The sequence below is a fragment of the Lutra lutra genome, chromosome 14, assembly GCF_902655055.1.
Source record: "Lutra lutra chromosome 14, mLutLut1.2, whole genome shotgun sequence".
NCBI classification, from domain to species: Eukaryota; Metazoa; Chordata; class Mammalia; order Carnivora; family Mustelidae; genus Lutra; species Lutra lutra.
The window spans coordinates 26167996-26183485 of record NC_062291.1 but is presented as its reverse complement, the minus strand read 5'-3'; the positions used below and the strand labels follow the sequence as shown (position 1 = coordinate 26183485).

Sequence of the window (15490 nt, the reverse complement as noted above, 5' to 3'; positions counted from 1 at the left end):
ACTTTTGACAAATGTTGAAAGCTCTTATGTTCTTAAATATGATTTAGAATTTCAAAACAAATATATTTTTCAAATTAAAGCCCTGACAGATTTGAAAGTGTATCTACATTACATTATCTTATACCACGGTATCGTATATAAATACTCTCTGTATAAATGCCTTCTTTCTGAGATATTACTCTTTTATAAAGTAGCTCATTTCATTACTAGGCAGCTGGATTTATTACAAAGCTTTTCCTAACATTGGACCAAAATCTGGTTATGTGTAACTTCCATTAGTGGATCTAGTTTAATTTTAGGCACCAGTTAGATCTGTTGGATCAGGGGACTCCTTTGAAAATCTGATAGAAACTATCAATAACCCTTTCTCCAGGAAGAAAAAAAAAGTGCTTATAGTCACAAATTTTTATAAATAATTTTAAGGACTTTCTGGACTCCTCGAAGGCTTTCATTTTTCTTTCTTCCTTTTTCCTTCTTTCCTTCCTTCTTTCCTTCCTTCCTTCCTTCTTTCTTTCCTTCCTTTCTTCCCTCCTTCCCTCCCTCCCTCCTTCCTTCCCCAGGTTAAGATCACTGCTCTAGAACACAGTATGTTAAGTTTGCCCTATATATAAAAGTGTAGTAAAGACCTTAGGCTAAACATTCCCAATTCCTTTAACCAGTATTAATATGACTTGATTATAGACAGAACTTCCACTATCCAGATCACCTGTTTTTGTTTATATTCTAATATGCATGTCTTTCTAAATGGGATGCCTTTACTTTTCATGTGAAGTGATGTCAGTATGTTGAGACTGTTACTTAACATATTTGGAACACCTTATAATAGCATTTTTAGCATTCTCACCACAGTACATTCTTGCCTCATAATGAGTTTCTGTTTAGCCTCATCTTTGCGTCATGCAGAATCTCTGGGACAACGCTTAACACATTGTAGATGTTCCAGTGAATATTTGTAGACTGAATAAAACTTCCTAATCCTTTTTTCATCAAAAGCTGCCAAGCAAGTTTTACCACATATTATACTAATGTGTGTTTGTGAAGGATGGGGTGGGAGTGTGTGTTGCACCATACTTAAGTAGTAGCTTTTTGGAACCTAAAACTAGAGATTTAACATTTACTCTTGTTAAATTTCATTGTGTAAGAGCAGTTTCTTTGTTATATAGATGAGTACCAGGGAAAATATTACTTTCCTATTTTTAATACCATACACAGTGTGTAGGTAGCACATTATAGGTGCTTCACGAATGTTCGCTAGGTAATGAACTTGTAGTGATCAAAGTGTATGCCTGGAAAGCTTGATTCATGAGTAGTAAATGTTTTATGCTTTATATATCAAAATGAGTAACATTTCGAATGTATTTTTTGAAAGATGAGCACCTTAATTATAACTTTATGTGTACTTTCTAGATGTCAGGATAGGACACTTAACCTTAGTCTTCACCCCTACCCCACACCCCAAAATAGCTACAATTGATCATATGTGATAGAAACATTTATGGTGTAATTTTGGGCCTTCTACTCCTTGGGCCACTGTCTTGAGCCAAGTCATTCTGAGTTCATAGTTCATGTGACCTGGGAAATTTTTTTTTGCTTCACAGGCAATTTTAATCAGCTTTGAAATCTTTTGTTGAATGATTAACAACACTTCTGGCTCTTTGTTTATTCTCTCAAGGCACTTCCTCTTTGTTCCTCCTACTGTGAGTAGAAAGTAGGGAACATCAATGATTGGAAACCTCATCTTTTTTAAGCATCAAGAGGAAATTACCTTTGTGGTTATATTGTTTACTATTTGGGCTGTGTTTTCTCTTTATGTGTAATCTAGGGAAGCAGCATTGCCACTTTCTAAGCCTGCTGCTTTAACTGCTTGATATTTTTAGGAAGGGAAGGCATCTTTAAATAGTTATCTCTCTGCATAATTTGAAAGAGGTTAGCCTCTGCTAGCCCTAGGTTACTTGAATTTGAAAACCTAGTGAGTGAAATTGATCTCTGCGTGGCTCAAATATCCCCACCTTGAGAAGGAACAGCTTTCCAATGTAAGCTATTTAAAGATCCTGTGCTTCCTGAGAAAGTAGAAGGTTAAGTTAGCAAAGTGACAAGGAGACTGATCTGATCTATCAAGAGAATGTCTGAAACCTGGACCGGGGCATTCTATCCTGAGATATAGTCACTATAGGCCAGGTGTTTTCTTTCTTTCTTTCTTTTTTTTTTTTTTTTTTAAAGATTTTATTTATTTATTTGACAGACAGAGATCACAAGTAGGCAGGAGGCAGGCAGAGAGAGAGGAAGGGAAGCAGGCTCCCCGCTGAGCAGAGAGCCCGATGCGGGGCTCTATCCCAGGACCCCGGGGACCATGACCTGAGCCGAAGGCAGAGGCTTAACCCACTGAGCCACCCAGGCGCCCCAGGCCAGGTGTTTTCAACCATGATTTGTGGTTCCCAAAGCTGATCCAATCTCACATTTAACTCAGATAGTATTTTAGAACTAAGGATTCCTGGGCTTGTCCTGTGTTCTTTTATGTGATGTTCGGTCAAATGCAGCCATGAGAGGAGACCATAGGAGAGGCACAGGAAAACAAAGTTTATTATACTCATAGGCCCTAGAGAGATAAAGTCACTTTGTGCCAGGAGGAACTAGGTTCAACCAAGCAGGTGTGGAACCAAGGGGAGAATACAAGGACCTGTGGGTTAGTGCCTTTGTTGGTGTGTCAGGTTGGAGTACACAAGAAAAGGAGCAAGGGGATTTCACTGGTGTGTTTGAATGTTGTTACTAGGCCATAGCGGAGGGCAGGAAGGAGAACTTCTGGGCCAGGGGCCAACCTTATCAATCTGGAGCACCTGGTCACCTGGGTAGGATAATTAGAGCTGGTTTGTGGGGATGTTGAGGCAGCAGGGGAAAGATTTAAAAATGAAGTTTTAAAAATATTTACAAGTATAGTACCCCATCCTCAGAGTTTTTGATTCAGTAGCTCATCAGGGTTAAAACTTAGGAATGTATATTCTCAGATTCTCCTGATGATCTTGGAAACCCCTGAAACTATGATGCAAAATTATGTATTTTCATGTTTCTGGGGAAGGTATAGCTTTTATCAGAGAGTTCCTTAACTCCAAAAAGGTTAAGAACACTTGCTTTGGGGCCGTTGGGTGGCTCAGTCAGTTAACTGTCCGACTCTTGATTTCTGTTCAGGTCATGATTCTCAGGGTCATGAGATTGAGCCCTGCCTCCATGCTGAGCGTGGATCCTGCTTAAGATTCTCTCCTTTTCCCTCTGCCTCTCTTTCTCTCTCTCTCTAATTTAAAAAACAAAAAACACTTGGGTTACATCACTGGGACTTAGATTTTACAGTGCTTCAGAATTACTCAAAGACTTGTTACAACACAGATTGCTAGACCCCACCCCTGGAATTTCTAATTCGGGTAGTGTGGGGTGGAGCCTGATGTGCATTTTTAACTAGTTGCTTGTTATTGCTGATGCTGTTGGACAAGGCGCTACCAACTGAGAACCACTATTCTAGGACTTGGCTAACACCTCTCTGTGTCTTCAGCATCAAGCTCTGGAAGCAAAGAGCACCTTTCAGAATTTCTAACCCATTAATATAGTAATAAACATAATGCACCATCTAGTTTACCATTCTAAGAGAATGGTAAAGAAGACTGTTGGCAAAGGAAGTGGCAATGGAAAATACACAGGCATTCTTAGTAGATCCATTCATTGATGAACCGGTTTCATAAATAATTGCTTTTCTATGTAACATTTTTTCCTATGAGAGTAGAAAACTTCATAGTTCCATGACAACTTAAACTGTTTTTGTTTTGTTTTGTTTTGTTTTGTTTTTTTCTTTAAATAATGTAACTTTTAAAGTATGCTGGAGGTACCTGGTGGCTCATTAGGTTAAGCCTCTGACTTTGGCTCAGGTCTTGATCTCAGCGTCTTGGGATCAAGCCCTGAATGGGGCTCCCCACTTAGCAGGGAGTCTGCTTATCCCTCAGCCCCTCCCCCCACTCATGTGCATGCACATGTTCTCTCTCTCAAATAAATAAAATCTTTAAAAAAATAAAAATAAAGTATGCTCATGTTCTCCAAGGCCAAGTAGGATAAAGTTCAAAGTTAAAACATTAAAATATAAATTGACCCAAATGTGATGGGAAGCAAGAAATATAATCCTAAAGAATGCTGAAATTAGGAAAACTTGTTCTACTTTAAAAATCTCCATAGCAGGTGGTCAGGTTATCAATGCAGGGAAGCTTTCAAATCGCAAGGAAAAGCAACTGTTTGAAAAGCTATAAAGCACTATTAAATCCACAGGAGTCCCAAAGAAGTTTGTTTGCTCAGACTGCTTCCAGTCTGTCTGAAACTTTGAAGGAAGCTAAGATCCTGGAAGGAATCTTGATTATCCATGAAGAGTCTAATTTTGAAACTTTTCTTCTCTCTACAGACATAGACTTAAGCAAGGCTTCTGGACATCATTACTGGACCTCAACATTTTCTTACCAGTTAGTCTTGGGATTTTTTTGTTGCCTCATCCTTTAGAGAGAGTCCTCAGTGAAACAGGAGCTGACCTGAATTAAGAAAACTTAGAGCTTTAGAGAGGACGGACTTTGTTTAAAGGAAGTGTATTGAATTAATATTAGTAGTTATTGACATGAGATTACATCTTCTCTGTAGTTGTTTGCAATACAACTTTTGTTCCAATTTTAGAGTATGTGCTGCCAAAGTCAGCACATAATAGAACTTTCAGTTATACATGTCATAAAAGAAGAAAAGTTCATTTTAATGAATCATTAATTTGTTGATAATTGAAAGAAAACACTTCAGTATGAGAGTCTTTATGTAAAGTTTTCGCTTTCATTTTAGTTTTTTTGATTTGCATTGCAGTATTTTGATATACCATGACTGTCAAAATGTTGGCATAAATTAATAATAATTAAAGAAATATGGTTGAAACTTGGATAATTTTGATATTAACCATATTTTGAATCTAAGTAGTACTTAGCATACATGATCATCACTGCCTAAAAAGCGTTAATTTTTTAAATTAGTAAAATAATATCATACTTAATGGAAATCGTGAATCCCCCCATTAGTTGAAAAATTCAGCTTCCAGATTGTTGCTGACATCATCAGAGTTTTTGACAAACAAGGAGTTAATGGGGAAATAATTGCAGAGCCTTGTTAACTTCTGCTGCACAAGAAACAGATGTTTGCCAGACGGAAATGAACAAAACCAGTAAAGAAATAGATATTTTCTTCAAGTTTCCAAAAATACAAACAGTGAAATTATTAAGAAAAATTGGAAAATACACATTTTAAAATTAGTTTTAGAACAAAAAATCTACGAAATCAGTTATATGCAAACATATTAGCGTGTATACCTTACTTTCTGAGGATGGTATGCTTGTCAGGACTCAAGACTATAAGACATATTTTCTTTTAGCTTAACTTTGAATTTCTTCTGTGATTTCATTATCCTTTTAAGACATGCTTTGGATTTATGGTTGGGTTGATATAATTTATAATATTTCTCATTCCCACAAAATTACATTTGCTTTTTTACCATAAAAGATAAAGGATCCGTGGACTACAGAAATCCCATATCACAGAAGTCTCCCATGTAGTTTTATTTCTACCCAATGGTGCACACCTTGGTTAACTTAATTTATTCTGATATGGGAGAAGTTATTTTTTTTTTAATTTTATTTATTTATTTATTTATTTATTTATTTGACAGAGAGAGATATCACAAGTAGGCGGAGAGGCAGGCAGAGAGAGAGTGAGGAAGAAGTAGGCTCCCCGCTGAGCAGAGAGCCCGATGTGGGGCTCGATCCCAGGACCCTGGGATCATGACCTGAGCTGAAGGCAGAGGCTTTAACCCACTGAGCCACCCAGGCGCCCCGAGAAGTTACTTTTTACTTTTAATACTGCCACCTTATCTGAAGAATACATGAATATTGAGCAGGATTCATTTTATGCTTTCACATATGCAAAAGTAGAAGCAGTGTTTTTGAAAAGTTTGATTTGATCTTCCTTATCTTAACTTTGCTCATAAACATGAAGTAAATGGCTTAAAGAAGACAGTATTAGAATCTTAGAATTTGAAAGGATCTTTAATATATTTTTAAAGATTTTATTTATTTATTTATTTGACAGAGATCACGAGTAGGCAGAGAGGCAGGCAGAGAGAGAGAGGAGGAAGCCGGCTCCCTGCTGAGGAGAGAGCCCGAAGTGGTGCTGGATCCCAGGACCCTGGGATCATGACCTGAGCCGAAGGCAGAGGTTTTAACCCACTGAGCCACCCAGGCACCCCAAGAATCTTTAATATTTTATAAATTACTCCTTGCCAAAGCCAGAAATGGGATCCTTCAATGACAGACTTGTCAAATGTTCATCCAGATTTTTCTGAATTACTTCTATTTATTGGAAACTCACTACTACATTAATAAATCAGCCTTGGCATCGTAATGTTTAACTATTATAAATTTTTTAATTCGGGCCCCTGGGTGGCTCAGTCGTTAAATGGCTGCCTTCAGCTCAGGTCATGATCCCAGGGTCCTGGGATCGAGGCCCACATCGGGCTTCTTGCTCAGGGGGAAGCCTGCTTTTCCCTCTCCCACTCACCCTGCTTGTGTTCCCTCTCTCTCTGTCTCTGTCAAATAAATAAATAAAATGTTTAAAAAAAATGTTTTTTAATTCTTTGTGCTGAGCTAGAATTGGCCTTTGAAATTTTACTTACAGGGTCCTTCCTTTCCAAATTATCCCACACTTTAAATAATTGTAAATAATTATTTATCTTTCTCTTCTTCTCCAGGTAAGACATTCTCCATTCCTTTAAATGATCCTAAGAATGCATGATTTTTAAATGTCTTTGACTCATCTCAGTTTGTAATTATTTCTCATATTATGATTCCCCAAATTGAACAAGATGCTCAGAGATATGACCAATGCAAGATCTCAAGGACTATTGCCTCTCTCTCTCTCTCTTTTTTTTTTTTAGATTTTTTAAATTTATTTGTTAGACAGATCTCAAGTAGGTGGAGAGGCAGGCAGAGAGAGGAGGAAGCAGGCTTCCTGCTGAGCAGAGAGCCAGATGGGGGGGCTCGATTCCAGGACCCTGGGATCATGACCGGAGCAGAAGGCAGAGGCTTTAACCCACTGAGCCACCCAGGCGCCCCTGTTGCCTCTCTTTTTGAATCATTCTGTCATTTGTTAATTTTTAAATAAAGATGGCTTTTGTGTGGTAGTGTATAAGACAAAAGATGAAACTTAGAAACAGTACAGGTACAGGTTAAATGTGTAGGTTAATTTGTAGGTTATTCAGCATTTCTTTAACCAGCTTCACATGTATCAAAAACTGTCATCTAGTGCATATTTCATTGACTTTCCTATTGCAGGTTGTCTTGATAAAGTAACCCTTGACTTTATTAAAAGATAAATTACTCTCTTGCGGCACCTGGGTGGCTCAGTGGGTTAAACCTCTGCCTTCGGCTCAAGTCATGATCCCAGGGTCCTGGGATTGAGCCCGGCATAGGGCTCTCTGCTCAGCAGGGAGCATGCTTCCTCCTCTCTCTCTCTGCCTGCCTCTCTGCCCACTTGTGATCTCTCTCTCCCTGTCAAATAAATAAATAAAATCTTAAAAATAAATAAATGAATAAATAAATAAAATCTTAAAAAAAAAAGACAAATTACTCTAAATGAGTATGTCTGGCTCTTAGTAATCACTGTGTATTAGTTTTTTCATGATTCTAATTATCCATCTGGGAGTTTTGCTGGAGTTCAAGTTTACTAGCATCAAATTTGTTTCTGAATTGCCCCTTTCGTCCTTTATAAATATCAGTAGATGCCTATCTATCTGTAACATCTTGATAATGCCTTGATTTGTTTTTTCAGAGATTATCTGTAATGGCTCTGAGTTTATATCTATCAAGTTAATATGCTAACATGTAATTTATTTGAACCCATCTAAACTTGTGTTTTTAGTTAATAAAAGCATGACGATGTTCTTGTTTTTTGTAATAATAGAACAGTGAAAAAAGGTCTAAATATCCAACTCTAAGAAAATGCATAATAAAATTCAGTGCTCATTTACTTGATTAAGTTTTTATTAGGTAGCTATTTAAAATAATGGCAATATAATAAAATGAGTTTCAAGATACAATTTATAAGCTGCTCATTTTACATTGTATCTTGAAACTTGGTAACAAATATACTTGTGAAAAAAGGGGCGCTAAAGTCTAATTGCCTTTTTTTTTTTTAAAGATTTTATTTATTTATTTGAGACAGAACAAGCAAGAGGGGGGAGGAGAGCAGAGAAAGAGGGAGAAGCCAACTCCCTGCCAAGCAGGAAGCCTGATGATGGGAGGCTGGATCCCAGAATGTTGAGGTCATGACCTGAGCCAAAGGGTGAAGGCAGAACTTTACTGACTGAGCCACTCAGTTAGTTCTGAACTGGCTAAGTAAACTGTTAAAACTAGGGGATTCTATGTACCCTTTTCTTCCATTTTCCAAATTATCCCTAATTATGTTATTTATAAGGAAAACTAATTTGATTTCCTCTACTATCCTTTATGGTTTAGTTTATTTTTAATCTCTAGTTTGCACTTGCCATATTAAAAATAATATCCTTGACAGAAATAACAATAACGGGCGCCTGGGTGGCTCAGTGGGTTAAAGCCTCTGCCTTTGGCTTGGGTCAGGATCCCGGGGTCCTGGGATGGAGCCCACATCGGGCTCTCTGCTCCGCAGGGAGCCTGCTTCCCCCTCTTTCTCTCTGCCTGCCTCTCTGCCTACTTGTGATCTCTGTCAAATTAAATAATATCTTAAAAAAAAAAAAGAAATAACAACAAAATAGGAATTAAATTTTTCTTTACTGTTTAGCCATTAATGGCTCATCATCTTCCCAAGTGATCTTTTTATGAACACAATCTTAAAAACCCTTTCATGTTGAGTTGCTTTTTTTCCAATCCTGCTTATTTCTTCTTTTTGAAAGGTGACATAAGTGTTATTAAAGCATATTAAAAATATATAAATTATTATGTTTTACCCTTTTTTCCTCAGGTATATGATTTTGTAATTTGTTCTAGACTGGTTTCACTTTCCTCCATTTTATGCTCAAAGTTTAAAGTTTTATTCAGCAGATGGCAAAACACTTTGCTCTTTGCCACTTCATGCCAACAAGCATGAAAGCAATACAGTTCTTTCACACCATCCTAGAATGTAAAAATCATTCAGCTATGAATTAGGAAATCCAGGTTCTAGTCCCAGGGCTTCTATAAACAAGGTTTTGGGCAAGAAAATTCAGTCATTTATTCTCTTTGTTGATTTCTTCATCTGTAAAAATTAAATTATTACTCTCTAAAGTTCCATTTCCATTTTTTTACTCAGTTTTTTCTCATTCTCTTCCCCCACCCCACCCCCACCCATGATATGAAAATCCACCTTTATCTTACACTAAATGCTCATACTTATGTGATGTTATTTAGGGACTTTCTAAACTATCCACTGATGACTACTGATTCATGCTCCAGTTTCACACTCTTTTATTAAGTGGAGCATTGAAATGTAGTATCTGTTAGGGCTAGTTCCCTATCATTTTTTCCCCTTTTTTCTCTTTTTCTTTCTTTTTAGAACTTTCCTTATTATATTTGCTTATCCATAAAATTAATATTTCTTTTTTTTTTTAATTAATTTATTTGAGCAAGAGATCACACAGAAGGAGAGAGAAAGGGAGAGGGAGATGCAGGTTCCCGCTGAGCAAGGAGCCTGATGGTGGAGTTTGATCTCAGGACCCTGGGAATGTGTCCTGCCCTGAGGGCAGACGCTTAACTGACCCAGCCACCCAAGGGGCCCCAATAAAATTGATTTTTCTAGTTCCAAAATCTTAGTGGTATTTTTATTGAGGTCAGATTAAAGTTATGGAATAATTTCTAGAATAATTACATTTTCATTATCAACAGTTTTAAAGGAAAATATCAGGTATTCAGAATATTATATGAGCATGGGAAACAAAGTAAATTATCAAACATGATCACTTTATTAATGAATTTTGAGGTATCTATATCTAAAGTAAGTAGTGATAGTACTTATAGTGATTTTGAAAGAAGTATAAATAACTTAGGAAAGGTTAAGCATTTAATTGTAGTCCTATTTGGTTTATATGGTGACAGGATATATGATAATGTCCTAATAATTGTATAAAATAGAAGTCTAAAAATATAGTTTGGAATTACTCATTTATTTATAGCAAGTAAAGTTGGTTATCTTAATGGTACACACCTGCATAGTTTTCATGACAGAAGAGTAAATGGTACCTCATAATACTGGGAGGAAAGAAGTCTGTTAATCAGGGAGATTCTGAAAAAGAAGACATAGAGATGACAAATTCAGAACTACTCTAGAGTAGAGTACGTGCCTTATTAGTATTCAGAAAGCCTAGAAGGAAAAAATAAAAAAAAGGAAACTGAATTCAGCCATATGCTTATTGAAAAATGTAGAGTCTCTTTGCATAATGTTTTTATGTTGTTTTAGTATCCTCAGTAGTGATTTTTCTTAGCTCAACTATATATCATTAAAATCTGCAAGTTTTCAAGAGTAGACACATTATGCTGCACTCCCTCTGATGACTGGGTGTGATATCAAAGATACAGTGAAGAAAGGAGGGAATGGAACACTAATTCTCCAATTACTGAGTTCTTAGCAAGGCGTAGTTTTTCATTTCTATGATAATTGTATTATCTGTTTCCTACCAAAAGTGTGGGATGTATGCTAGGGTAGGAATTTGGTTGTCTTTTCCCCATCATTGTATCCCCAAGCAAAGCATAGTGTTGGTTGAATGAATGTGGTGCAAGCTTGAAGGTGAGAAGAGAATTTTAAAAATCCACAAGAGTAAGCCCATATCATCTGGAAATCCTTGTAGAACTCATAGTCTTTTGAAAGTAGGAAACAGTTCTACACAATCTTTGTAGTCCCTGGAGGTTCTTTATAGATTCATTTTTGTAAAGAAGTTAAGCCTTTGGACATTACCACAATACAGTAGTTTTGTGTTTGATTGTATATTTTCATAGATTACAGGACAATAAGGCATATTGAAAAAATATTTTCCTGAATCTAGTTAGCCTTCACATACAGCCATATCACATTGAAGTCCTCCGAACTACTGTTATTCATCTTTTTAACTTTATGTCTATAAAAAATATTTACAGCGCTAGTCCATTGAACTTAGAGTCCTTTGGTTTTTGTGTGAAATCTATATACTTGGAGAAATCCACTTGTTTCTTTAGGCTTCTATATCTTTAAAGATGAGGAATTTATTTCTTTCATGGCCCAAGATAAATGGAACCATAATTCTCCCTTATTTTAACCCTTAAGTGCAATGTAATGTTCTTACATTATTGGAAGAAACAGATTTCTTTAGCTAGCCATACCGTGTTGCTTTCCTTTTAGCCTCTGTTTACTTTCTCACCTCTGTTGATTTATTCAGCTTGTAACCTAGAAACCAGCTAAAAAGGAAGGAAGTCAGAGATGTGTATTTCTGGGCAGTAACTGGAGTAGTTTCCTCTTCCTCTAGCCTTGTTTAGTTGCCAAAAAAGACTTTTTACTCCCTACCTTCACCCAACCCCCCCCAACCCCCGTAAAAAGAAAGAAAAAGGGAAAGAAAAGAAAAATTAATAATAACTATTCTACTTACTCCTTAATCCATTTAAGTTATAAGCCATTAAGAACAACCAATCTAGAGGACTAAAATTCTGCTCTCAAAATGGTGCAAAATTTCACCAGGCAGCAAAAATGCTGTCTGAAAGATGGTATCTACCATCCCTAAGGAGTTGTAAGAAGAGAAAATTAAGGAGACTGGATGTAAAAACTGGGCAACTTATTATGCTTACTACCAATTTGGTTCTCTGTATTGGTTTTTCACTGTTTTTATTTGTATTAGAAATTTACCAGAGTACCAGATCAGACTCACATTTATATATTTTTTAAAATATTTAAAAAGATTTTTGAAGTATTTGTGAAGCTCAATTTATGAAATAAGATATTTATGGCTTTCAACTAGTTCCATCTTTGTGCTCCCTTCATTTGCATTAAGAATTGACTATATAGTATTTCTTATTTTATTTTATTTTATTTTATTTTGAGAGAGAGAGAGAGAAAGCACAAGGTGGGGGTGGGGGAGAGGAAGTAGCAGAGGGAGAAGGAGAATCAGGCTCCCCACTGTGCAGGAAGTCAGCCATAGGACTTGATCCCAGGACCCTGGGTCATGACCTGAGTTGAAGGCAGACACTTAACTGACTGAGCCACCTAGATGCCTCTGTGTAGTATTTCTTTATAATGAGAAGAATTTTAATTCAACCATGATGTAGTATGAAATAAAAATGTTTTTTCTTTATTGATATTACTTTACTTTGATTTTTTAAAAAATTACTACATTCTGTGTCACTAGGAATATATAAATATTGTGGCATTCAGATTGTTAGCTAAGTGTAGTTCTGTTTGCTGTTAAGATTCTATAGGGGCTGATACTACTTGAGGAACAAAGACAGCTGTTTTTAAATGTATATCATATAGTCAAACTCGAACTTAGGTGAGCTTGTAAGATGAATCCTGTGAAATATTAAACTCATTCTCTAATGTATAATAAATTGTAGAAATGTAGTGTGGAATGTACTAAAAATGTGCTGTTTCATACTTGAATAGCCTGCATCAAGCATTTGATGTTTCTTTGTTGTTTGGGGGTAGACTAAAGCTGCCATATTGATCTAGTTGTTTTTTTTTCTTTTTTGTATATTATATGACATTGTGAATTCTTTTATTTTCATATGTCTTACATTCATGTCTGAAGTAATTATAAATAAATTATTAAAATGGTGTGTATGATGTAATAGTCATTTGAGTTATTATTTTTAAAAATATTTTATTCTAGGGACTCCTGGGTGGCTCAGTTGGTTGGGCCGCTGCCTTCAGCTTGGGTCATGATCCCGGGGACCTGGGATCGAGTTCTCCATCAGGCTTCTTGCTCGGCAGGGAGCCTTCTTCTCTCACTACCTCTTCCTGCCACTCTGCCTGCTTGTGTGTACTCTCTCTCTCTCTGACAAGTAAATAAAAAAAAAAAATAAAATAAAATCTTAAAAAAATAAAAAGTAAAATTATTTTGTTCTAAAGTTATATTTTAGTACCATCAGTGTTCTAAAGCTATATCTTACTAACATTCTTAGAATAATCGTTATCCATCTCTTTCATCCTTGAACAAAAAGTTTGAGATTTTTGTAGATATAGTGCATCGTATACTAAGTTGAAAATATATTTTCACTGGTTAGCCTGATGTTTTCTGTGAAATGAAACTGATACATCTGGAATAGGAATAGAGAGGGCATGGGCTGGTCTGGATGTTTTTCTCTTAATATTTGATGAATTGGTTGTGTGTGTGGTATTTAAAAAACATGAATTTTTAGGTTCATTAAAATTGAGATTTCTACATTGGGTCATGTTTATAATAAAAGACCATTCACAACATTTAAAAATAGGTGAATGTTTTCTTACACTTACAGATATCTAACATTGTTTTTTCATATTCAGTGCGTATATTATATATACAACGTGCATTTAAATGTAGACTAATCTCATTTCAGGTGCTCAGTACCCATGTGTAGCTAGCTAGTGGCCACCATATTGGACAGCACAATTCTTGAGGTTAGAAAGAAGTTACAGGCCTATGTTAGGTAACACATCAGAAAAATATATTTCAAATAATAGATATTTTTATAACTGTGAATTGTCTAGATTAATTTTTTTTAAAAGATTTTATTTATTTATTTGACAGAAAGAGATCACAAGTAGGCAGAGAAGCAGGCAGAGAGAGATAGGAGGAAGCAGACTCTCCGCTGAGCAGAGAGCCCGATGCGGGGCTCCATCCCAGGACCTGGGATCATGACTGGAGCCGAAGGCAGAGGCTTTAACCCACTGAGCCACCCAGGCGCCCCTAGATTAATTTTTTTTAAAGAATAAAATTGTTTCAGGAGTATTTTTAAATCTGCCAAAATAAATACCACCAGTTTTTCTTTTGAGTAAAGTGTTGTGGTTATGTCATTTGATTTCATTTGGACTGTTACTCCAAAAAATGCTTTTAAGTGTTTTTTTCCTGAGTTTTTTTTTTTATATCAATATATTTTTAAGGACAAATGATTAAACTTAAAATAAGGACTTTAAACTACACAAAGTATTTTCAGTAGTTTAAAGTTATACTTCATTTTTGCCAACTTGAGAGATATTTACGTATTATTTGTTTTCTGCACTTTCTTACCTTGGTAAATCTGAAAAGCAAAAACTTTGTATTTGCATTTGCTTTATTGAAAGAGACAGTAAACTTGAGGTCTCAGTCTCACCACTAGTCTGTCTTTGTCTGTTGTTAAAATTATGAGCCAGTCTCTATGGCCGCAGCCAAATGAGTAATCACCAGTAATGTGACTCGTGCTGGAAGTGACTCCATCAGCACCTGTGACGGGGGATTAGTTACAGTTTACAGAGCACCGCCTCTTCCCTTCTCTCAGTGTGCCCTAAGCCAAGTAGTCTTTCTCATTTGGGTGTCTGCACTGTTGGAAGCTACTGCAGTGTGTTTCCACGCAGACAGAGTACAGTGGGAAAGGCTTTCTCTAGCTGATGGATGGCTGTTCTCTCTATTTGGAGTATCTCACTGGTTATGTAAGCGACCTCGGGAGAAATTATCCTGACCCAGATCGGAGGATGCAGTAGTGCTTCAGCTGCAGGATTTCTTAGTCGTTAACACCACTGTGCTGATGACAAAGAGCGAGTTGTAATCCTCATCACTGCCAGGCTGAGCCAGAGCAGACAGAAAATCGTCATTTGCTCGTCGGAGACTTGATAGGTTACAGCTCTGCTTCGTTTTGTGGTCTTGGCTTTTCTTCCTATACAATGACGACGCTGCAAGTGAGCTCAGAAATGCTTGGTTTGAGAGCCATTTGCCTGTGATTTTTGAAGACTAAAGAAGTATTTAGGCTAGATAAAAAATACTGCTCAAGAGTGAAATGGAAATGTCAGCTACTTCTTGACCTTTAAAGCTGTGTCGTGGATTTCTCAGATTTAAAGATACTTTAAAATCTAAAGAACAAAGTACGGTTTGTATTTTTCTGCTTCCTTTTTCTTTTGTCTTAATTTACATTTGGTTTTACTTCTCAGCCTTAGGAATTAAGGTCGTTGCCTTTTATTGATCTAGCCTTAGTGTTAATAGTTTTAAGAAATTTTAACTATTTTCATTTGTTCAGAAAGGATAATTGTGTGTGTAGTAATTTCATAACACTGTAAAAAGATTAAAAACTAGAGTTTAATTGTTTAAGTAATACCTTACAGCAGAAATATTTCAGATTAGGGTTTTTAGAATATAGTGTTTTAAGGGAAGTGGGGGTATTTGATTTGTGAGGGGTTTTTTGTGTGGTGTATTCCAGTCCCCACCCCCAACTTGTTTTCTAACAGTATCGTGTTTTTCAAT

The 15490-nt window shown here is 36.3% G+C and overlaps 1 protein-coding gene across 9 annotated transcripts in view; it reads left to right on the top strand.

Annotated features, from left to right (window-relative positions):
- Window positions 1-15490, top strand: part of JMJD1C (jumonji domain containing 1C) — a 337814-nt gene that overhangs the window by 229701 nt on the left and 92623 nt on the right. For 2 of the 9 annotated variants that reach the window (XM_047701578.1, XM_047701574.1), the window contains exon 1: window positions 14553-15114. The exons of 5 other annotated variants lie outside the window; for them this stretch is intronic. The gene's annotated coding sequence lies outside the window, so the exon portion shown is untranslated. Of the gene's footprint in view, window positions 1-14552; window positions 15120-15490 lie in introns of those variants that run through there. 2 more of the 9 variants (XM_047701579.1, XM_047701575.1) reach the window with 1 other exon arrangement.